This window comes from Coturnix japonica, chromosome 1 (assembly GCF_054131305.1).
Source record: "Coturnix japonica strain WE chromosome 1, WE-NBRP24, whole genome shotgun sequence".
NCBI classification, from domain to species: domain Eukaryota; kingdom Metazoa; phylum Chordata; class Aves; order Galliformes; family Phasianidae; genus Coturnix; species Coturnix japonica.
The window spans coordinates 97,335,361-97,359,857 of record NC_140663.1 but is presented as its reverse complement, the minus strand read 5'-3'; the positions used below and the strand labels follow the sequence as shown (position 1 = coordinate 97,359,857).

General features: G+C 41.3%; 1 long non-coding RNA gene across 1 annotated transcript in view; it reads left to right on the top strand.

Annotated features, from left to right (window-relative positions):
• Positions 1–24,174, top strand: part of LOC146762594 (uncharacterized) — a 38,999-nt gene extending 14,825 nt beyond the window's left edge. The window contains exons 2-3 of the long non-coding RNA XR_014946185.1: positions 16,197–16,636; positions 17,476–24,174. This is a non-coding gene — a long non-coding RNA (uncharacterized LOC146762594). The remainder of the gene's footprint in view (positions 1–16,196; positions 16,637–17,475) is intronic.
• Positions 24,175–24,497: the final 323 nt, after the last annotated feature.

Below are 24,497 nucleotides of genomic sequence, written 5' to 3'. Positions count from 1 at the left end.
ATGTTTATCTTGTGCATCTTTCAGTATCTTTTTATTGTATCAGATGCAAGTACTATGATAGGCTTCGTTATTTGATTGTCTCTCCTCATAGAATATGTTGCAAACAACTTTATCTGTCTAATTAGCTGTGTAGACACATATCAGTGAATGGAGAAGATCAGGAGACCCACAGAACACTAGGCCATTCTTATGTACTGTAAGGTGGTAAGAAAATTATTATAAAGAGGAAAGAATCTGAATATTAGCTGCACTGTTCTGCCAGACTCTTTCCTGGTATACACTTTGACAGTGCACAATAGACTGCACAAGTTAAAACACCTTCAGTTTTGTAATTGCCTCATAGAAAAAGGCTATGCTAAAATTGGCAGTTGGCCATAAGCAAATATGGAGGAGGCAGTGCTTTGTTTCTGGCAGTGGCCAGCAACCCATGCTGAGAGAAGAGACGAGCAAAAAAGAATGTGCGTGGTGTCATTGCCCATGGGTACCTCCTTGGTGCAGCAATCAAGTTACAGTTTTCAGAGATGGAAAACACTCTGCATTTTATTTCAGTAGTCACTGAGGTATCTAGATGTTATTTCTCATCAAACTCATACTAAGGTGCTAAAAATTGCATACTTTAATTTGTCTGAGGACATCTGCAATTCTACTTGTTTATAAACCTCTCCAGACTGCCTGCCTTGGATTTGCTGTGGGAGTAACATATTGGCTTGATGTGCACTCTAGTTTTATCCTACTCAAATCAAGGCCATGGCAGGGAGGGTTGCAAGCCTCCATAGCAGCTGTCCATCACTGGTTTGATGGCAGTAGTGGGAGTGGCACTTTGTATGCCCCTTGAGGAACTGGGCAAAGAGAGCTTAAAATGCAACCACTAAGATGTATCGAATCTCTGTGGTTAGACCTCAGGTACCCTCTGCTTCACCCACTGCAGTGAGGCACCTCTGTGTCTGTCATCCTGCACATGTAACCACTTCACAGGGTAAGCCCAGTGAGGAAAACCACAGGCTGAATAAAGACAAACTGTCATTTCAGGATTCACACGGGAATATAACTTATCCTCTGTGTTATACCAACTCAGTAATTATGTCTGTCAGTTGGTTGATATTTTACATAGATAACGGCTGACTCAAGCAACTGGAGAGCAGCTCTTCAGTGTGCAATATGTTTATAAACAAAGCATTCCCTTACAATATTTTTCCAATTCAAGATGCCCTGAACTAGGTAAATAGTTAAATTGGTGCTCTAAATCCTCTGCCAGTCTTAGAGCTGGCATCACAGTGCAGCTTCTGGATTTTCTGCATGGAAGTGCCTTGATGCAAGAAAACACTTCAGTCAAGTTCAGTCTTCAGGGAGCAAGGTTTCCTGAGTGAGAATGGTCCTGCTGAGAATTCCTTGTTTCATGCATGTGGTTCAATTCCTTTGAACTCCAGGACTTAGATGGGATTTGAATTGTACACATCTCACACAGAGTATTTGAACGGTGAGAGAAGGGGCAGAGCAATAGGATCAGGGCCTATATGCTCCCTGTTCCAATAGGAGGGATTTCTGCAATTGAGTTAAGACTGGATCTAGTCTGCTCTGTATCTTCACCACAGAGTGAGCATATGCTTGCATCTCTTCCTGGGTAGAGGAGAGGCTATGAGAAACAGTGTGGGGATGGCTCCACAGTGAACCCTGAAACTGGATCCTCTGTGTTGCTTTCACAGTGGAGATGCTACAACAGCAAGGGAATTTCCAGAAGGTTAGCAATATACAGGAAGGATATGATGGAACACTAAATGCATCAGCCCTTTCACAGAAGTGATGATTCCTCTTACTAAGTGAATATAAAACAAAGTGTCTGTGCTGCTCCTCTCAAACTAAAATAGGTGAAAAGCCTGCTCATGTGACATTGCTAAGCATTGGTCAAACAGCTCTCTGCTCCTGGGGAAGCTGCCATACATTATATTTGAGACAGCAGCCAGGTAGATGTCACAGAATCACAGAATCCTTAAGACTCATAAGGGACTCCAGAAAGTCACCTAGTCCAACCCCCCTGCAATAAACAGGGACACTTACAGCTAGATCAGGTCACTCAGAGTTCCATACTGCCTGACCTGGAGGTGAATGAGGCATCAACCACCTCATTAAGCAACCTGTTCCACTGCCTCACTACCCTCACAGTAAAAGACTTTTTCATTATATCCAACCTAAATCTCCCCTCTTTTATTTTAAAACCATTTCCCCTTGTCCTATCAACACAGACCCTGCTAAAGAGTCTGTCCCTTTCTTTCTTGTAGCTCCCTTTTCTGTAGCTCCCACAAGAGAGTTCCTCTGCTTCTCACAGTTGTACACTTAACTCAGCAATGGCACAGTTTGCCCTGCCCAGTCTTAGCAATGCCTCAATATGCCTAGTTGGAGTGTGTTTCATCTGATCTCAGATGCTGGACTGCCTGAATTTGAGTGTTGCCCAATCTGTCTTTATAGTGAGTGGCAAAAAAGAGGCCCTTTATAGCAAACAGTCCATCTCATTGAAGGATCTATTACAAGCATGAGAAGAGTTGTGCCCTGAAGGAGACTGTCTCAGTGCTCTAGCAGGATTCTGTGTACTGACACTGTGTACATTGCCACTGAACCATTCACTGAGTTAATGACTCCTAGTATATATATCTAAACAAAAATCCTGGTTTATGCAGAAGTTACACCTTCTCTGACTAAGGACTTGTCCATTGAAGATACCTCCATGGAGAACCTTTTCAGATTTCACTGATACTGACATTCTTTATGCTTTACCTAACATAATTATAAATGTTCTCAGACATGCATCTTAGTTCCCAGATGTGTTTAACTGAATTAGTTGTGTGAGAAGGCATTGGAATTAATCAGGCCTGTGTCAACAGTATGTCATAGTTTGGTTGACATTGCACTATCATAATAACCTTCAAATCTTGGCACTGTACTGAAATGTTTTAAAATTAAAAATTTGTTTCCTTTAAAAAATGAAGAGATTGAAGTTACAGAAATCCCTGTCCTTAGGATTTTGGTGCTCCGTTAAATTACAAAATCAAATGCACTAAGTTCAGTGACCTCCAAAATTGCATATCTTCAGCAACATCAAGTTATTGCGCCAGGTGCAGTATGAACTACCCTTGTTTTTCTTGCTAACAGATGAATTGTGTCATCTAAGAACTGCCCTCAGTTAACGACACATCCAATTACATCACCTCTGGGAAACATTGCACTACTTGGCTTCCCAACCCTTTCCAGAAAACCAGAGGAAGCTTGACAGCTATTCCACATCCTTACAAAAAATACGTTGTCTCTTTTTCTAGCTTTTGCAGAAAGAAAGTGGGCTTTGAGTAACTCAGATGCTAGAGGAATTCACTTGCAAAGCCAGACTGAGAAATAGCAAAGTCATTCTTCTTATTATGTTGAAGCTACTGTTTTCCCCCCAACCCCTATTCAGCCCCCACCACATAATTGCGGACTCCTCTATGGTGACAGATATACATCCTTCCTGAGGGTAGACTTCTCTTGGAACTAAAAGTGTCTATCAGTCCCTACATATGGGTGTCTTATCCACGAACATCAGGTAAGGGAAGCCCATGCATCAGAGAACATGAGCTTTTGAGCTTTTGTGTAATATGTCCCATCACTTCTAAAAATAAATTCCTTTCCTGGATATCTGTTGCTTGTAGAAGTCTGTCTGAACATAAGAAAATAAGTGGTCTACTTTTGGTGCTGTGTTCCATATCAATAATAAATGGAATAGAAAAGAAATCTGAGAACAGTTTTTATATACAGCCGGTGTGAGTCACTCTGATTTGACTACAGTGACACTGACTGTTCCTCCTCCCAAAACTGCTCTGTAAACATGCCTCTGCCTCATCTGCCATGTGTTGTAGCAAACACATCAGCATCCTCCCTGTCTCACAGATGCCTTGTGACAGGGGTATGATTAACCTACTTAACTTGGGGTCAGAATCCCAGTTCTCACTGGTTTTCCTTGGCAAACAAACACAGAGAGTTTTCTATGTATGATAGAATTTTCCTTTTCTTTGAGTGTACTGATGTCCAAAATTCAAGATGTTCTGGGCCTAGGTTTAAGTTCCTGTAATTAGCTTTCCCTGAAAAAAAAAACAAAACCATAAGGTTAAGTCTTAAGCTTTGAAACATTCTACCTGAAAGAGGACATTTAGCTTGTTTTTACTCAGCCAGAAGTAGCTGGAACATGTCCAGTTGTCTGGACTTGACACAAGCTGCCTCTTCTGAAACAGAGCGCCCAGCAACAGAATCACTTGATATAGTCTTGTAGTATGAAGAAAAAGTGGAAAAAGTACTAGACTTGTATAAAATCTGATTTTTGGAGAGAATGTCCCATTTGCTGAAATACGCCTATTGGATCTGGTGTCATTTTTGTGAGGAGAATGGGAGGAAACTTTCTGCAATCTGCGACACAGCTCCTCATCCAGCACTGATGATTAACATTTTATGTCCCAATGTACCCTGTGCAAACTAATTACATGGAGTGCTTATGTTCTGCTTTATCCCTTCATCTTGTAGTTGTTGCAGCAAGTTGCAAAATGAGGCCCTGAGGGTGTGAGGCTCCAGTACACGAAGATAAAATGTTCATCTGCCCAGTGTTTCAAAGGCTGCTTTCATTTTCACAGCATGTATGGCTTCTGAGGGGTTCATGTCTTTGGTTTTTGTCCTGATACAACATAAGAACATAAGCTATTTGCATGTTTTTTCTCTTGTTTACTGCCTGCATGCAAATGGCAGAGATGAGAAATGGGAAATAATGGACAGGAGAAGAAACTGCATACACAGTCACGTCCTGGAGAGAACTGAAGACTGTACCGTTGACCCAGATGGAGGCTGCTGGTTTAGAACAGATACTACTCATAGGGAAAGCTCTCCACATGTATTTTTTCCTCAGTCTTTCTGTCTATGGATTTATTTTTCTTTCTCTGAATGGCGTCCTTTACCCAAACCCTCTGAGTTAAGGAAGCTGCCAGTTATCTTCCTGTCTTAATTAAGGTTAGGCTAATAAGCTATTAATATTCCTTACTTCAGTTGCCTGGGATTTATGGAACACACATACTGTGTGCAGCATATCACTTATTTTGCTGCCAAATTAATGGTATATTGCATAAAGTAAAATAAAGGGAGTCAGAAACATTGTACAGGTGTCAGGCCAAAAATGATGGAAAGCTTTTGCTACAGTGGAATGTAAGATTCTGCTGAAGACGACCCAACATCACTTTCAAGCCACATTTTTCTGTTCTTGTAAAAGTAGTTTGTTGTAAGTTGCAACAGCACAGTTGCAACTAGTCATACAGACAGGAAACTAGAAATCCCAGCAGAACTGACAGGAAGAAATTCAGGATGAATGTAGTTTAGAAAGTAACCCTGTTGATTGTTGTGTGTGTGTGTGTTGTTGTTTTTTTTTTTTAAGTTTTTTATTTAATTGAGTTTCTTTCTCCCAGTCTTAGCAAAATTCAGTAATATGCTTCTGAGATCACAGAATCACAGAATTGTAGGGGTTGGAAGGGACCTCTAGAGATCATCGAGTCCAACCCCCCTGCCAAAGCAGGCTCCCTACACCACGTCACACAGGTAGGCGTCCAGGCGGGTCTTGAATATCTCCAGAGAAGGAGACTCCACCACCTCCCTGGGCAGCCTGTTCCAGTGCTCCGTCACCCTCACTGTAAAGAAGTTCTTGCGCACATTCGTGCAGAACTTCCTATGCTGAAGTTTCATACCATTACCCCTAGTCCTGTCCCCACGCACTACTGAAAAGAGACCAGCCTCACCGCTATGGCTCCCACACCTCAGGTATTTATAAACCTGGATCAAGTCCCCTCTCAGCCTTCTTTTCTCAAGGCTAAACAGACCCAGTTCCCTAAGTCTCTCCTCATAGGGGAGATGCTCCAGGCCCTTCACCATCTTAGTGGCCCTCTGCTGGACTCTTTCCAAGAGATCCCTGTCTTTTTTGTACTGGGGAGCCCAGAACTGGACACAATATTCCAGATGAGGCCTCACCAGGGAAGAGTAGAGGGGGATATTCAAGAAAGAGCAGGCAAATTATGAAGAACCAAAAGAAGGCAACCAGTGAAAGCAATCTGTATCAAATTGTTGAATAAATAATAGCAGAGGAGATCTAAAATTAGATTTGAGAAGAAATCTGAGCTAGTCTGAATGTGGGCTGATGCTTTCCTCTGGTTTAATCATCGTACTAGACAGTCGGATTCTCAGCTGGGGCAAAAGGTTCGAAACCAGTGGTACTCTCCTGCTACTGGGCTGGTTGTAGCTGGGCAGAGATGTTTATGCTGGGTGCAGATGTTGATCTTAGAAATCCCTCACCATTTCTGGAGAGGCTGACAGGTTTTAATGTCTCTTTCATTGAATTACAGAATTGCTCAGGTTGGAGAAGATCTTAAGGATCATTAAGTCCAACCACAACCTGACCATACTACCCTAACTCCAAAAACCCTCAGCTAAATCATGTTCCTGAGCACCACATCCAAACAGTTTTTAAACACATCCAGGGATGGTGACAACCACCTCCCTGGAGAGCCCATTCCAGTGCTTAAGAACCCTTTCTGTAAAGAAGTTTTCCCTGATATCAAACCAGCGTATTGCAGGAGTAAGCTTTGTCAGCCCTTTAGTGAATCATGAGAAAGGAAGGTAGCTCCCTTTGCTATGCAAGGCCTGTCTTCTGCTTGCTGCACCCTGAAAGAGACTGCGTTTACAGGTAGCCACATGTATTTCCCATTTCCAGTCTTTAATGAAGGAGGAGGAGAAGGAAGATACCTGTTAAGCTTGGATTTTGCAAATTTAGAAAGCAAGTTTGTCGTTTTCTGGAGGAAATGACAATCAGCCTGTACAACCCTTCTCAGCAAATACCAGTCTGAGCCACATAGGAAGTGTTAGCTTGGGGTGTGCATAGATTATATAATATTAAGACATACCACTAAAAATACAGACTTGATGACTGATCACATTTACTTTTGTACCTGCTTAGGAAATGCTAGACATAGCTCTCTCTTTAAATGCGAAATTGTTTGTTATAAAAGCCAAAAACACATAGCGTGACCACTGTATACATCACCTTTGTAAAATCCTGTAATAGTTGCCTCTTGAACAGGCATTTTATTTCATTGTTGGATGAGAGGTTCTCTGTCCCCCATCTCTCTGAAGAGAGTGGATCTTGGGGTTTTAGTCCTACCTTTATCTCATTTATCAGCATGGCTGAAAGTGTGGAACTTAACTGTACAGAGCACCTGAAAGAGACTTCCTTTTCAGGCTTCTATGACTGTGACAGATGTGACTCAAAACAGCTTACGAAAACCAGTGTGTTGTTCATTCACCCAGAAATATACTTACACAGAGGAAGTAGTTAAAACAACAGACATTTATGCATCCCCAATCTTACCTAAACTTTGCAAATTCAGAAACCAGGCATATCCTCCACTTCTGGATTGGGAGATATGAGTTGCCCTCCTAACCCCATTGCTTGTTGCTCCATTTCCCCAGTAGCAGCTGACTCTCCCTCCCTTGACCTTCTGAGGCTGGAGGTTTTGGCACTGGACTCTGGTTGTTGTCTTTACATTTAGAAAAATGGGTCTGTTAATCTGCCTGGGGTCTCGTAGATACGGTCTGACCAGTCCTCTATTGTTTGCTTGAGGACTCAGTTCTTTCTCTAAATTTATCTTATCATTAGCCACCATTTCTTTTCCTACTTCTGCACTTCTTATTAAAAAAAAATAGATTTCATGTTGATAATAGGACGTTTATAGAATTTAAACTGTGTAAATAATCAATTTGTATTATTTTTCTGAGGAAAACAAAGAATGTGACAGTTGGGGCCAAATTCTAATATAATACCTAAAAATTAGTGACTACTTTAAAAAGGACAAAGCTTTTGGTTATAGCACTGAAATGAGCTGCTGCATACTGCAACTGATATTCCCTTCTCCTTATTCATATCAGTACATAAGCTATACAAAGCCATGTACCCATGAAGATATGCCTGCTGTCTAAAATCCTTGCAAAGATTCAATATATCCAAATTCTTAGCTTTAAAATAGGGCAGTTCACATTCACAACATTTTTTTTCCTTTATTTATTTATTGTTTTACATGATTTGCAGAGATTGACTCCAACTTGCAGACACTTTTAGGCCAAGTGAAACTGCATTATTTTCCTGAAAAGCTCATCAGGCCTACATATAAGTGTAGGATATATATTCTATGTTGTTCTACAAAGACAGCGTCTCAGAGGCACAGATGGTGGCTGAGCACCTCACTCATATTTGTGCTTTTACAACTCCTCTTATTGACAGACTAATCCATAATGACAAAACTTTCTAAGAGTAGTAAGTAAAGCCATTAATCCCTCTTCAGTTTAATTCCACAGAAGCTCAGATTGTTTTATCTATGCCTGACTGAAAAGGAAGAAAGTAGCAGCTCAGATGGTTCACAGAGGGCTGGGAAGGATGAATGAGTAGATGGATAGGTAGATGGATGGAATGGAATGGAATGGAATGGAATGGAATGGAATGGAATGGAATGGAATGGAATGGAATGGAAGGATGGATGGATGGATGGACGGACGGACGGACATCTCTTGCACTGTGTCTGCCCATTTTTGTCTGAGAGCTTTCAACCTTCTGCAGCTTGCAAATTGGTTGCTCCCTTGCTGGTCCAGTAGCATTCACAAACCTTGTTATTTTCTGACATTACAGTAAGTTGGAAATGTCAGTTTGCCTCAGTGTCTGCATTTATTTTTTTTTTTTTTTTAGTAGGAAAATGGGAAAACCCACTTGCTGTAAGTCTTGGAGTCAGCAACTGGACAGAGCAAACCCCAGGGCCTGACTTGAGAGGCTTTATGGAAACATTATAGGAAAGAACATATCTTGGGCCAACGACCTGGGAGGAGGAAAGGTTAAGGAAAAAGGCTGTGGTTGAGAAGGGCGGGAAAAAAGGAAACAAAAAACAAAGGCAACCTCAGTATTTTCATCTGTTTGGGTGCAAAATTGACAGTTTAAGTGCCAGACTTAATTTCTTGATTGGAACTGATGGAAAAGATTCTTAGGAGTGAAAAAAATAAAACACTTTGGAAATCATCTCAGAACAAAAGGGGTGTCTGATTGGAATGAGTGTGTAGATAAATAGAAATAAGAATTATACAAACTGGAACATTAGTATCACTGACATGGAGCCAGAGAGTTGATTTCTAACCAAAGAACTGCTTCCTTTAGCCTTAAGGACTTCAGATTGATTATAATGGATTACTAAAATGTATGACAAGTTCATTACTGTCAAAAGCAGTAGATAACTCTCAAACAGTGCAGATATTTTATTTATGAATAAAAGAATTTTATAATGGCTTATAACTAATCTCCACTGCTGGACCAGACTAAAATCAATCCAAAGTTAAAGCAAAGATAAAAAAAAAAATTGAGAAGAGGGAAACATTTTCATAATGCTGTTTTGTTTCTTCATATACTATTTTTGTCTTTTGGCTTGTTAGCTGTTGACTTAGAGTTCTCTGGTTTTATTTATGATTTGAAGGTGAGCTGAAGTGTAACAAACACAGATGATCTTTAATAAAGAGATGTGCAGTCTCTGATGTGTTTCATGGAACTTCTACTGCTTGTGGTTTTGTATATGGTTATGGTAAATAACTATCATCCTGATTTTTGTGGTCTGCCCTTTGCTGTGAGCACTTGACCGCTGGAGACTCACTTAACCCAAGCAATCCCAACTCATGCCCAGGCTCAGACTCATAACAGCACAAAAGTCAGCCCATGGCCCAGGCAAAATGAAGCCCCCAGAGGAACTCTCATGAGATTGTGCTTGGTCTCGGGGCTCAAGCATCTTCTGTCAGTGCAGGAAGGGGAGGGAGGCTCTGACAAGCCCTGCTGTGAAGAGCTTGTTAAGCCGTGGGTTTGTCACTGCCAGATCCCCTTTTCCCCATGGCTGCTTCCTGCTGACTCTCTTAATAAATGAGCCCAAGTGGGAGACAGGATGACAGGGCTGAGGCCCCGAGCAATGCTCGCTGTGCCTCACTGGGGGATAGCCACCACTGTGGCTTGACAGCGGGCACTCAGCCTGAACTGATGCTGCCGGTAGGATGGAGTGTCCCTGTCCCGACCAGCCATTCATGCACCAGCTCTGGACCTGGGGGCTTGCTGAGGGGGGGCTCACTCCTGCAGACATCACTACCCTTGTATGGCCAAATTAACAGGAGACAGACAGCAACTCCCACTCAGAATATTCCATTACAGTATGAAATATTTTTGCATAACCAGTGATTGTTACTAAAAAAAAAAATAGTTAAAAAAAATTCCTACATGATGCTTTCCCTGTGCTTACTTGTAAAAATGCTCTGTTATTCTATGTATCTATCCATCCATATACCTGTGTATTATCTAAAGGGGGACTATGAGAAAGTAGTAGACATACTCTTCAACAGAGTCTGTTGCAACAGGACAAGGGGAAATATTTTCAAAATAAAAGAGGGGAGACTTAAACTGGATATAAGGAAAAAGTGTTTTACCATAAGGGTAGTGAGGCAATGGAATGGCTTGCCTAGAAAGGTGGTGGATGCCCTGGACCTGGAGATAATCAAGGTCAGGCTGGATGAGGATATGAGCACAGGGGATTGGACTAGATGGCCTGTAAGGGTCTATCCATTCATCCGTCTATCCATCCATTCATCTATATGTTCTTAATTATACATATATAAATATATGTGTGTTTACGTATACATAAACACACATGTATAGGCATATATGTGTGTGTGTGTGTGTGTATACATAAATGTGTAAATATTTATACACACATATATATTTGGGCCAAGAACAATAACTGCAGTAATGCATTTTCCTACGTGAAAAGTAAAAAACAGCTGAGAGTGTCATAGAACATAAATGACATGCACATGGTGTAGGGAAATATCTCTGCAATCTCACCAATCTTTCTAAGGGGATGTCAGTCAGGGACGTATGCAAGCAGTGAACCACAAAGGCAGAAGCATGACATTAGCAGGAAAAGGAACTCTCTGGGCAGAGTTCCTTCTGAGCGTGACACTTTATGATTCATCTGACTATAAATCTGCGTCCATCTGAAGACAAGATTTTTTTTCTTTTCCTGTGGAAATTTCTCACATAACATTTGTAAAATCTAAGTCTTTTTGGTGTTCAGCAAATAAAGCCAAAGTTTTTTGACTTAAGCATCTGGGAGACTGATTTCCTGATAAATATAGATGTTTTCCAGGAAGTCAGATGAATTCTAAAATATATTCAAAGCAGTTTAATGGTTTGATGAAAAAAAAAAATATAGCAATAACCGCTTTCAGAATTACACTTAATGCAAAGAGTTCTGGAAACAGCAAGTAAATAAAAATGTCACCTTCTGACACTGCTTTCCTCTTCTGTTTTCATTCTTCCTTTTACCTAAATGTCAATAAGCAAGATAGAATATCTTTCTAGGAGGCCTGATTGATAACCAGAGGAGGTATCTGGAGAACAATAAGTTGCACCACACTGACTGTAGAGTGAGATTCGTGCCAAAGCTACTTTCCTCCATTTATCCTGTAACATGACATGTAGCTTAAGCTTGAATCAAATACCTTTTTTTTTTTTTTTATTCTGTGGTGGTGTTTTTCTGTCTTCCTCTTACCTACTGTCTTCCCATTTCTTTTCCTTGAAGAAAGTGAAAGAAACAGGGCTTCCAAAGAGAAGGGAAGTTAGAGCAGTGGACACTGGCAAGTGATGCAAGCCAGTTTCTCAAGGTAAAGAGATTGACTGGTTGCTAGGGGAAGCAATGCCCAAACATTGTCTGAGGTCTCAGAAAGAACTGAAAGAAGATTTTCCTAGAAGCCAGAAATAGCTGTACAGTAGTTGATGCAATTCAGAAAGCCATTGAGATGAAAAACCCATCTGTGAAGACATAGCGGGCAGCTGAGGTGATAAGTATAAACACTTAATTTCTTCCTTGGTCACTTTGTTTTCTGTGTTTATCAATAAATACATTCTAAGTTATAAACTGCCTTGTTAGTACTTCTGTAGGTTGGGTCTTCTTTGAGCTCTGTGTAAGGATAAGACAGCCACCTTACGGCTCTAGATGACTCAGTTTCTACTTTTCTTCCCAGGCTCCAGAGAGAGAAGACAGAGCACAATTTATACTAACTCTTCTAGTCTCCTTTGCAGAGAATGGGGCTGTGCTTGAGCCCAGCCATTCCCTCTCCCATGTTCACTTGTTTTTCTCATCCCACTCTGTACACAGCCCCTTACATTCTCTTCCAGCTGTTGATAAGTGAGACTGGGAATGCATATGAGCCATGTTCTGAAAAGAAATCTGTTGAACTGAGGCTAAAATTTCCCTTAAAGGAGCCAGGGGATTTTTAAGTTTGTTTTTTTTTTTTCACTTACAAGAAAGAGGCAGAAGCCAGCAAAGGAAGCCAGTGCAGCTGGCAGCAGAGGAATTTGTCTGCTGGAAAAAAGACTTTTTTTCCCCACCTCAGTTTTATAAAACTGACCAAAAGGCCAAGCCAGGATGCAACACCTAAGGAACTCAGACTATACAAAAATTTGTTTTTTCTCAGTCTTCATCCACAGTCAAGCCCAGTTGCAATTCTGGTGGCAGTAGTAGCAGGGGTGCAATCTGGAGTAACGTAAACCACGCTTTTCATTAGTCATTTCTGATGTACACACAGAGAGAAGATGACCAAAGAATGATGATGATTTCTTCCTGGTGGGAGAGAAATCACAAGCAGAGAGCTTGGTACTTGCTTTGTGCCATTTACTTATCTTGCATTACACACATCTGAGCCATCTTTGAGCAGAAGTAGCTGAAAATAGTTCCAGACATCAGTGCTTAGTCTTCAGGAAGCATTGGCATGAGGAACTGACTACTGGTAGATAGCAAGAGGGGAAACTCCACTCGCTGTCTGCTGCAGTTTTCCTTCTAGAGGTCTCATGACAAATTGAACAATGGAAAAACCATACCCTTGACTATTGTGTGCTCACTGCATCTGGGAAAGAGGCCTGGCAGCAGTGCCACATGGTTCACATTCCTGGACAAAAGTGGTAGCTGGGTGGAAAAAGGTTTTTGGAGAACTGTGAAAGATGTTTTCTTCTAAATATCCAGCACATCACCTGAAAAATCAAGGAGCTCTGACCCTTGTATCCCATTACAGCATTAGGTGATTTGTTCAGTTATCTGTCTGAAACAGTTTCCTTCCTGATAGGTGTCATGTCCCAACTTCTCCAAATTCTGTTGGCTATGGGTTTCATGGAGCAGTGTTGGAGAGCACTGGGAGCAAGCTGACAGTGCTGAATTTTTTCGTAAGGATGATGAAAGTGCTTGTTGTACAAAGGTTTGGTAAACATGACTTATTTTGAATAGACTCCTCTCTTGGCATGATTGGAATATTCATTTTCATACAAATTAAGAAACTTAGGCATATCAGCCAATAATTTAGGAAGTATGTCTTCAAACCAAACCTTTTGGATCATGTGACTTGAAGGTATTTTCTTGCTTCAGTTTTGTTACCTTATAACTGCATTACAGTTTTGCTATTTGGCATTCCTAATCCCTGAACCCTTGCAAAACACAAGGAAACAAATCAACCATGCCTGAACAAAACCACAGCTGTTGTGCATGTGAATTTAGAATCATAGAAACATACAATAATTCAGGTTGGAAAAGACCTTCAAGATCATCTAGTCCAATCATTCACATACCACCAACACTGCCCACTAACCATGTCCCTAAGTACCTCATCTATACCTTTCTAGAGTATTAAAGCATTACACATTTCTATCACTATCACAGGTCATTCCAGTAAATTAACAATTTTGAATTAAAGTTGTGTAGATAGGCGTTAAGATACTGTTTCAAAGTTTCCACTAATCTGATTTTCATATGGAATATATGGTGTCCCTCTCTTCACCGTAAGATTATGAGGAAATTATTGACAGCTTTATTCCATATTACCTCAGTGAAATATTTCTAGGGGAGCAGCATCACACCTCTCCCTTTGTCTGATGTGTTGGGCTTCAAGTTAATGCAATGTTCTATATGCGACTGATTTCTTGAAGTCATGCACTTGCTAGATCTCTCTCTCTGTCTGAGGTGAGACCCTCTGGGCCTTCTATGAAAAGAGAGGAGGTTGTCTGACTTGTACAAATATTCTCTTATATCATGAATTGTCTCATTTCTCCCATTTCACTTCCATTGCTGTGTCTTCCCTTAGACTCCCGATGTAACCCCCCCACACTTCTCAGGCAGTATCAGTGAAAGACATCCCTGGTTTTTAGAAAACAGGCTGCATTTTCCATTAAAAAGTCCAACCAAGCCATATCCAGAACCATGATCTTCTAAATTGTAAAAATCTCCAAGGCAGAGCTTGGTGGAGCTGACATGGATGACTGGTGGGCTGAGTTACTACCTTTCAGCAACTCACTCCATGTCCTCCCTCCATCTCCCACCTAAAGAACATGCTTTAATCCCCCCATTAAAGATCAGTTGTGAAATCTTCTGACACACTAGTAAATAATGGAATAGCTGGAATGAAGTGGAGCCTTAGCTTACATTTTATTCACCGGGACTTTGCAAAATCAAAGGAGCGAATTGATCTGACAACATCAAACTGTTCAGCACAGAGTGTATTAAAATGAATTTCATGTTAGCTGTTAGGAGCAGCATCTTGATTAGTATCTCTGTACAGAATGTTTTCCTGGGGCTGTGCCAATGGTGCCTCGCCGTCTGATTTTGAAGGACTGTAATTGAGTGATAATTGCAAGATCGTATTTTGAACCAACACTATCTGCAAGCCCTGATAAACTTCATAACCATTTAGCTAGAAATCTGAGAACCCTAAACAATTTATTTACAGAGAAAGATACAGACATATTTTAACATACTACACCACTTGCCTGCCCTTCACCGCAAGGACAAATGTACATCGGCATTTGGATGGCGCCAATTAATAGCATACTGTAGTTTTGTTTTGTTTTGATTTGTTTTTTATTCAAATCAATTTTTTTTTCTCTTTGAGATGTTCTACATTAGCCAGGAAAAAGCTCCTTCCTGCCTGCACAGACAGAGTAGTTTTGTGGTGTTTTTAGGCTCATGAAGCCTAGTCAAGGTAATATCTGATTTTGGCCTCTTAGGAGTTATTGCTAAGTTCAGTGAAGAGAAAATAAATTCTAAAGTGATAGATAAAGGAAAGGGAGAATAAAGCACAATGTAGAAATGTAGAAAAGTACTATTTAATATATGGCTGGGATGATGCAGCTGTTTTTCTGCTGATTTTCTCAGTTGACCATCAATGTCTCATCTCTCTGGAAGAGGCGTACTCAGTATTACATGCTGGCTTGTCCTTTCACCTCAAAATTTTGTAGACAGTAATAAGAAAGGACTTGAATATCCAACACTGTCCAGACCCACAGTAGCAATATGCACACTGCGCGGGTTTGTTTCCTGCTATGCCTACTGGATATGCAACCCATAAAATTAGTCACAGGGCTGAGTTTTCAAAGCAATGTTTTGCAAATGTCCTACAATGGTAGAAAAAAAGGGGCTAAGGAGGACTAGAAGTTTTGCCTACCAAGAACAGCTGTGCTATTCTTGACAGGTATTTCTTCAGTCTGTTCCTAGCAGCCTTCAGAGATGATGGGTCTGGTCCAGCTCAGTTGAGCCCTCATAGTGGTGCACTGTCTATAGAGCTTGGGAAAGTATATCTATTCTGTGATTACTGCCCTCCTCCCTTCAGAAGTCTTCATGCTTGCTGCGGCTAATCCTTCCCTCTAGTCTTCTCTAGCCTAAACAACCTCAGGCCTTGTACATTTTCATCAGCAGTCAAAAGGGGCTGCACTAACCTCACCTCATCCTCCATAGGCTGTGTTCCCCATGAGTATGGAGATGGTCACCCGTACAAGGGGCTAGCTCATAGAGGCTTTAGAACCATAGAATGATGAAGGTTGGAAAAGAAATCTAAGATCACATAGTCCAACCATCAGCCCACCCCCACCATGCCCACTGCCCATGTCCCTCAGAGCCACATCTGTATGGTTCTTGAACACCTCAAGGTACAGTGACTCCACCACCTCCCTTGGCAGCCTGTTCTACTTTATACCTCCTATTATTTTCTTCTTTTAGCAGTGATGTAAATTCAGAATTGGTAATTTATGTTCCTGTTTTCAGCTCTGTGCAACAGATCCTTCTCCTCAAAGCAGCTCAGCATTCCAGATGCTGGCTTCTGGTGAATCCTGTGCCAGGACAGAGAGCTCTGTGTGATTCTACAATATCTTCTGGTGGGAAGGTTTTTAAGTTTTGGAAAATTTCTGTGGCCACTTGTACACTTTGTCATCCCACTTCTGAGTCCTGCTTCCACCCTCCAGTCTGGGTGCTGACATCTCAGAAGGGACCACCTGATTTTCCTGCTCTGCTGGAGCAGTGTCCTGCTTGCTAAGCATCTGACCCCAGAGGGAAGAGGGTTAAAACTCATAATGGAAGGAAAAGCCCCAGGGCCTCAGCACCCGCCAGTTACTGCTGCTTCTGCCAGATAAACAAACTCAGCAGACAAAGGAGAAACTCAGCAGACAGAGGAGACTGACTCACCAGCTTACAGGACCCACTGAGCTGTAAGTACCCAAAACCAGAGTGAGGGTGTTTGTGTGGCCAGGATGGACACCTGAGAGCAGTAAATCCTTCAGGTGACCATTGAAACCTGTTGGAGCTTGCCTGTCAGTGCTCATTAGGTATGACCATGCTGTACTCTGTCATGAACTTGTCTCCCTTTGCTTTCATCATGACTGGAGAGCATGGGAAACCCTAGTGATTCTAATTCCTTGCTACCCACAACCTCCAGGTTTCAGTTGGAGATAATTTAGCAGGGTTATCAGCATTGGGCCATAAAGGAAGCAGTGGGCTGACCTGCTATTACCGATGCCCAGCCTGTCTGAGGTCAATAGTGCAAAAGACTCATTTTCACTTGTCTCTAACAATGCAGAAATTGATTTGCAGGTCCAACGGGCTGCATTTATCTATTTGCCCAGCAGCAGCACACTGTGTGTGTGTGTGTAGGGAAAAGCAACTCTGAAGCTTTTAAATGGATTTCTGTTATGTTCAATGCTACTTCCATGAACTGTTGCTATTAAAACATGATGTCTATTGACCATGTATTTTTGTGTACATAGTTTCAACAGCACAATTAATATGAATATCAAAGTGCCCTTACCATATAGACTGTTTTGCAGAATGCCAAACATGAAGAAGTCTCTACTTCAGAAATAAAATACAGCACTTTGAAAGGCCAAATTCTCAAATAATTAGAGCAGCACAGCTGTATGCTCACCTAGTGTGCAGCCAAACCCGAATCAGAATTCATTTGTTTTCTTTGATAGCATGTTGGGGCTCACAGCCCTAGCAGCTTTCACAATGACAGCCCAAAATGAGACAGTTTTGCTTTTGTTCTCTATAGGTTGCTCTCTCACTGGGAAGATCAACCTGCTCTTCTCCACCTGTGTCTGACAGACGAGACATGCCTGCCAGGCTGGAGCCTTGCAGCAGACGTACTCTTATAGAGCACCTCTGGGAAAGCACAGTGTATCTTTTAGATGGGATCATGAATCTCTGAGCTTTAATACTCTGCCACACATAGACTGGAAAAAGCACACAAAATAATCAATTCAGATATATTTCTTTGGAAGTGTGAGAGTCTGTTCTCCAATACCAGCAAATACATGAATTAGCTTTTAGAATAATTATCTCTGCAGCACTCACCACTCCTTTTTCTTTCTCTCTCTGTCTGAAATGACCACAATTTCTTAAATTAACGCTGAACTCACTCAAACCACAGATTTAACTGTTGCCATCTTGCCTTCGGCCCTCCTCCCTTATATCCATCATGCTGCTGCTTCTTCATGTGCGCTTGGAAACTGCTGAACTCTCAATTGGCTCTGGAGAAACACTTCAAAAAGAAAAATGTCAGACACAGTTTCCCATGATGTTTTCTTTTAGGTTTTCTTTCCTAAAAGATTGGCAAGGTCTCATTGGAGCTAAGTCAGGCATACAGGTGAAGCAGCACATTCTTGACACCCTGCCACTCTTTTACCACCAGATATTTTAATCCTAGGTGTACACATTTGTTCTCAATTTAACTCATCCAGCTTTTATTACTTTTGGAAATAGAAGAGTGGCTGAAATGGGAATTCAGAGGGTTGTGTGAAACTGTGGAAGACTGGACATAGAATCACTGAATCATGGAATAGTGTGAGTTGGAAGGGACCTTTGAAGGCCATCTGGTCCAATCCCTACAGATAGATCAAGAGCTCAGAGCCCTGTCCAGCCTGTCACAACAGACCCTGCTAAAGACGGTCTGTCCCCTTCTTTTTCACAGCCCCCCCCAGCTCAGATCCTCTGCTTTGGTCCACTTCTGCTCTCTAGAAAGCAATGCTGCACAACTTCAGGTGCTTTATCAGAAATGATTACATACTGTTTTCTTTTGGCCACTGTTTTCGGACAAAAGGATGACAACTTTTGATTAAGTCAGTAGCAATTTTTTTTCATCCATAGCATTTTCAGGTAATATTTAGTATTCAGCAAAGGTTTAATTACAGATAAAGCAGGAAAAAATCTTGCCTACCTCCTTCTTATTTATAAAAATTGGACTCATTATTTACAAACAAATAGGTAGGAATTATTCTCTCTTAGCAAGTTCAGATTAGCTCCTCTTGCAAAGCTGTGTCTGGCCATACGATGACTTTTGCTTTTAGAAACTATGGCAAATAGCAGAGTGACATCTAAGAATGATGTCTCAAAGATTTCTTAACCTTACTTTTCCCCTGAAACTTGTCTTAGTAGCAGCCAAAAACTATTAGAAGAACTATACGAGTGACTAAGGATACTGACCTATTGTTTTTCACTGCAGTGCATAAAGAGGCGTTACCTCTTTTGGCCATGTTCATGCCAAAGGCCATCGAGTGTGGTGAGATACCTCAGCTCCTCTACCATACTGTTGGGTCCTACAGCTGGATTTCAGTGCAGGAGCAGGACCACTTTGCTGCTGGTGCACAGCATCCCTGTACAGAGTCAGGAAGAATTAAATAAATACAAAATTGATTAAATGTGTAATTGAATGCATGTGAAAAGTTACATCTGTCCATCTGTACATTTATTGATTGAATACAGTGAGTTATCTAGTAAACTTTAGCAACTACACATACAGAGACAGCAGATTGTGCTTGCAGTGTGTGCACGAGAAAAGCTGAGCCATTGGCTGAGCACTCGGAGGTGGGAGCTGCTGACGCCTCAAAGTGAAAGCAGTTCTGCTTCGTGGCACTGCCTGGGCTTCGGCGAGGGCTGTAGGAAACAGTCAGCTGGAAAAGCAGAAATTCCATTTTCTTCTTCCAAACTACATAAAACACAAAAACTGCATGACAAGGTGAGACATGCTGGACTTAATGATGTAAACATTAACAATTTGGTGCACCAACTGCAAGTAATAAATGTCTTCTTAAGCAGATTCAAACACACAATATTTAAGAAAGTTCACAATTTACATCCAGTACACATTATTAACTAATAGATAAAAAGCTGCCATATGCATTTTAGTTTGATCCCAATTTCCATCTGAATGGATTGTGCAACAAATTATCGCAAAGAAAATAATTAATTATGCAGTGATACTGAAGGATATAATTAAATCTTTCATAACTTAAGAAATTAAGAATCCAGATGCTTACATTTCAAGCCATATTATTGCTTCCACTTGACAAAAAGAAGTACCATTTAATGTAAAGTACCTCTTTATCTGTTTCTCAACAGCTTCAAATAAAAATTACCTGTCTTTGAGAAAGTAAGCAAGCACACATATTGAAAATAAAGTTGAAACTCCATACATAGTGCTTGAATCACTCGAGTTAAACCTCCCCAGAACAGGAAGACATGGTTACTGGCTCAGAATAATACAGTTCTTCCTAGTTGGTGTTTTACACCTGGGGGCTGGGATCTCTGCATGGTAACTGCAGTCTAGGGAACTGCAACCCACACAGACAGTGAGCAAGGATGAGCAGCAGCAATAGCCCCCAGCCCCAGTCCAGCTCTGATGTGCATCCCCACAGCACTCAAAAGCAAGGTAGAAGAGGAGGAAACTCTGCATTAACAGCAATTAAACTAAACACAGGCTCCTGTACCAAAACTCAGTGCTGAGTTCGACCTCCAAGTTTCATGCTTGAGGTTTGTCTACCTAATTAGCCAACGAGGAAGGTCTTTTTGTTTTGTTTTGTTTGTTTTTTTGTGCTTTCCCTTGAGGGAAGCTTGAGATTTAAGTCTAAATATTGTGGTCACTCTCTCTACATTTTCATAAGAGCTGTGTTGGTGTAGCTGTATTAAAACAATTAGAGCTTTTCAAGAAAACAATATAAAACACAACATTATTTTTAATATACAGAAGCAGGAAAGATTCCCCTCATTTCTTCCATGGCAAGGCTCAGATGGTTGTGTATATACATTTATAGATGCATACATATATAAATATTTAGATGGAAAGTGTGGCTGATAATGGGACGAGGATCCTAGAGAACAGGATCTTAGACCAGGAAGAATCGTGTAGGTGCTTCAACAGGCCACAACATGAGACATGACTACACTAATGAAATTCATGGGTTGCTCTTGGGGCACATTCCTGTGCTCAGCTGGCACTCAGCCCCTGCTCAGGGGACACCCATGCCATTGCCAGGCCCCTGATGCATCTGTGCTGCAGTGTGGAAATGGCTGGGCCCTGGAAGTAGTTGCTAGACCCTGTGTTTGTCTCAGCACAGCTGTTTAGGAAGCACGGACTTTCCTGTCCTAAAAAATGACTGTGCATGGAACTTGTATCATGACAGTTGTCTTTGGACCCAGCAGGGACTTGATGTCATGGAGTGAGGGCACTTTCTGAAGTCTCAGAGTCATAGCTAAGCTGGCTGTTCACTGTCTTACACAAACAAAAAGGATCAAAAGGATCAGATATTATTTTTTGTTGTTATTAGTCATTTAACAGTGTTTTTTCAAAAACTGGAAACAAGGGTTACAGCTAGGTCAGGCTGTACGGTCTCTCAGAGCACTAAGAAAAGCAATAAACATATAGGCAACAAACCCTTGTGAAATGAGAAGGAAACTCTTGCCTCTGCAAAGACCAAATCAATTATTTTTCTGTAACAGAGTAAAGTGAATGAACACTGACTGCAGACATCACAGCGAGGACTTGAGCTCACACACAGTTCTGCACTGAACGATGTTGTGAGAGTGAGGGGCTGCCAGTGTGGGGTGGGGGGACAAGGGGAGAGGAAAGGTGGAGGCAGGGAGTTGTTGGCAACTCCAGGGATTTCCCAGCACCCTTTGAAATGAAAACAGTGCCCACTTGCTTCTTAAAACCTGGGGTAAATCCAGCATCCTCAGGAGGCAGCATGATGCTAAGTCTATGTTGGTTTGGAGTTCAGACGTTTAATCAATTACACTTGTATTGCCAAGGCTGTAAAAAGAAAATAGATGTTCAGATCTGTGCCCTGTATTTTGTCTATGTCAAACCGGCAGTGATGTTCTGTGGTGAAAACAATTTGAAGAAACACCACTTAAACCAAACAGACTGTAAACAAACATCTTCCATCCGGCAAATGATCATTCCAGGGCTTGTCTTACTCAGTGTGAGTGTAAAGAAAAAATACAGGCTAGGACTTCATGTTATTATTATTTTCAGTTCAGAGAGGTAAATGGGCTGCTTTCCTGGAGGTGCACACAGTCTTCTGTCTGCTTTCACTGGATCCACCCAACAGTCCAACCAAGTCTTCACCTCCACCAGCTTCTCACCTGTGCCAGAGCAACTTCCAGCACTTGCTAATTGCCTCTCATCTGTCTCATGTAATGCTTTTATCTTATGGTGTGGTCAAAAAGTGGATAAATAGACATGCATGTGTCAAAAGGATGTGCCTGAAAACTTTTATTTTATTTACTTCATTGTCATCATGCGAACTCAAATGCTTGGTAGAATTAATATCATGCTCCAGTTAGCAAAGCCAACTGATACACTAAGGTACTAAGTAATATGCGCCAAATTATATTAAATGTGTACGTCTTTAAAAACCCTGATGTACTGTTAAGAAGATGAATATTTCCTCAGCAGTCTTCTTCCACACCCTAGTGTGAAGACTTCACACATCTTCATAGAAAAGATGCCAGTTTACTTCTTGAAAATATCCAGTAAATGTTTACAGTACCAATTGTGAGACAGTTTGTAGATTAAGAAACCCAACAGGATGTTACCCAAACTTTCCTCAATCCTGACTTCCTAGCAACTTGTGCCAAAAGTGCTGTTCGACACATCAGCACCATTTTTATTTTCCACTGATTGAGACTAAATAAAAGCATAAATCAATGATGTGTCATTTGTAATTTCTTTGTAACAGAGTCCAGAACACTCCTAATGACTGCAACACCTCTGTCTGGCTCGGGACACATGAGACACAGAAGAAAGCGGAGTTGAAGCAGAATACTGGCAAAGCAGTGTTACAATATCCCTGACTAAAAAGCACTCTTTTCCCAGATGGAAGGCTCTTGTTGCCTAACGTGCAATAGTCAGAACTGTCTGATGTGGAAATAGCATCAGCTAACAGCAGAGGTACTTCTTTCTGTGTTGTTGTACAATGGCAAAATCGGGTTTGACTTTCTTACAGCTTCACAAATGTTGTAGAGAACATCTGGCTAGACATTGCATATAAGTTTCTACTGTCTTGTGCATCAAGCAGCTTGGCAATAATTTTAAAGGATTCCTTCCAAGATTGTTTTTTTAGGAGTTCCCACAAATATTTAGTTTGGAAAGAGCAGGAATTATTATCATATTATAAGGTAATATGTATGTTGCTGTGCAGGGGCCAGCTTTTTGCCTGGTAATAAACATGCCAGGCTGGTAAGCTCAGAGAGAGTGAAGGAGGAATACTTTACTCATACACGAGTGACTGGTACTGTTTCAGGTGCCCCATCATGTTTTCCTGGAGCCAAGCAGCTGGTTCGAGAGGCGCAGGACTTCTCTAGCTCACATCTGAACTACTGATGGGGATGGCTCAGATACTCCAAGGCACCACAAGTGACCAGTGGGAGACTAGTTAGACAAGTGGAAATGCTTAAACAACAAACTCCTGGCCCAAAAGGAATTTTTAATACCAAGTAAAGTAAAATGACCTGATTTCAAGCCTGATTAGGCTTTCATGTAGCCCTTATTTCTCAGAGTTTTTCTTCAGGGTGGCAGAGAGAATTCAGCTCATAAGGGTGATGGGGCAGAATTGGGATAACTTACCCCTCACACTTTCTGAGAAATTATTTAGCAAGAGTTTAACAGAGCCCACTGAACATCATATGTCCTCAGATAACTTCCTTTTAATCCTCTGTTAGCATTTCTGCCCTCCCTGAATGTCTGGCTTCAAATCCCTAAGGGCAAGAACCTCTCCTAACTCAGTGTTATTTGTAGACAGAAGCACTGGTCCTGAATGAGTCATGAGGTGCCAGTGTGATTCTGAGTGGGTATGAGGATGGGTCATCTCCAGGTCTGAGCAGGTGTAATTGCAAGTTTGTTGAGATATGTGACACTTCACCCATTTAAGAGTGAGCAACTTGGCTCATTACCCATGAGGAACTCTGTAATGAGGATCAGCTTGTCAGATGAGTTAGCCTGGAGAAGTTAAAGTTATTATAAAATTACCTTCACAGCTGGAAGTCACAAGGGTTTTTATGAATTCCCAACAAAGGTGACAGCATTCCAAATACTGATAGGGAGGGGAGGAAAAAAAAGATCAAGTTCTCCTTCTTACCTTTCCTGAGTGATTGTAGAGGCCATTTTAAAGCTCTGAACAGGACTCTTAGGCATTGTTTGTGGGTGCCATCCTCTTTTCACAGAAGTCATAGGCAAACTTTTCTTCTGAGAATATCTGAGACCAGAAATCAGCTCTCCTGTCTCTTCTGCCACCTGCTCTCAAAAGCAATAAAGTACATCTTTATAAGTTCATCAGGAGGAGCGCTTGGCTTTGGCCCCATATAAGACCCAACATACAAGTGGAATTGCTTTGCTGAGGAGTAATAAAGGTTCTGGGAATGCAAGAAGATCACACCCAAATTTTTATTGTCTATGGACAAAACAACAGCATTGCTAGAAGAATGGAACATACAGCCCTTGTCTTGCTGAGAAAAATCAGGTCAAAGCCAAGTCCATGCTATCCCACAGCAGGTGCACCATGTTGGACACCGGGAGAAAAAATAAAATAAAATTAAAAAAAAAAAAAGAAAGAAAGGAAAAAAAAAAAAAAAAAGAGTTTTACATGCTGCTGATTCCAAAGTGGAATCTCACATGTCAGAGAAAAGAATTTGTGTCTACTTGGGGACGTTGTGCCATTGTAATGGCAGCAGATGAAGGTCAAGCTTTCACTCCTGAGGCATGATCTTCCCTAGGGCAGTAGAACTGTGTTAGCAGCAATT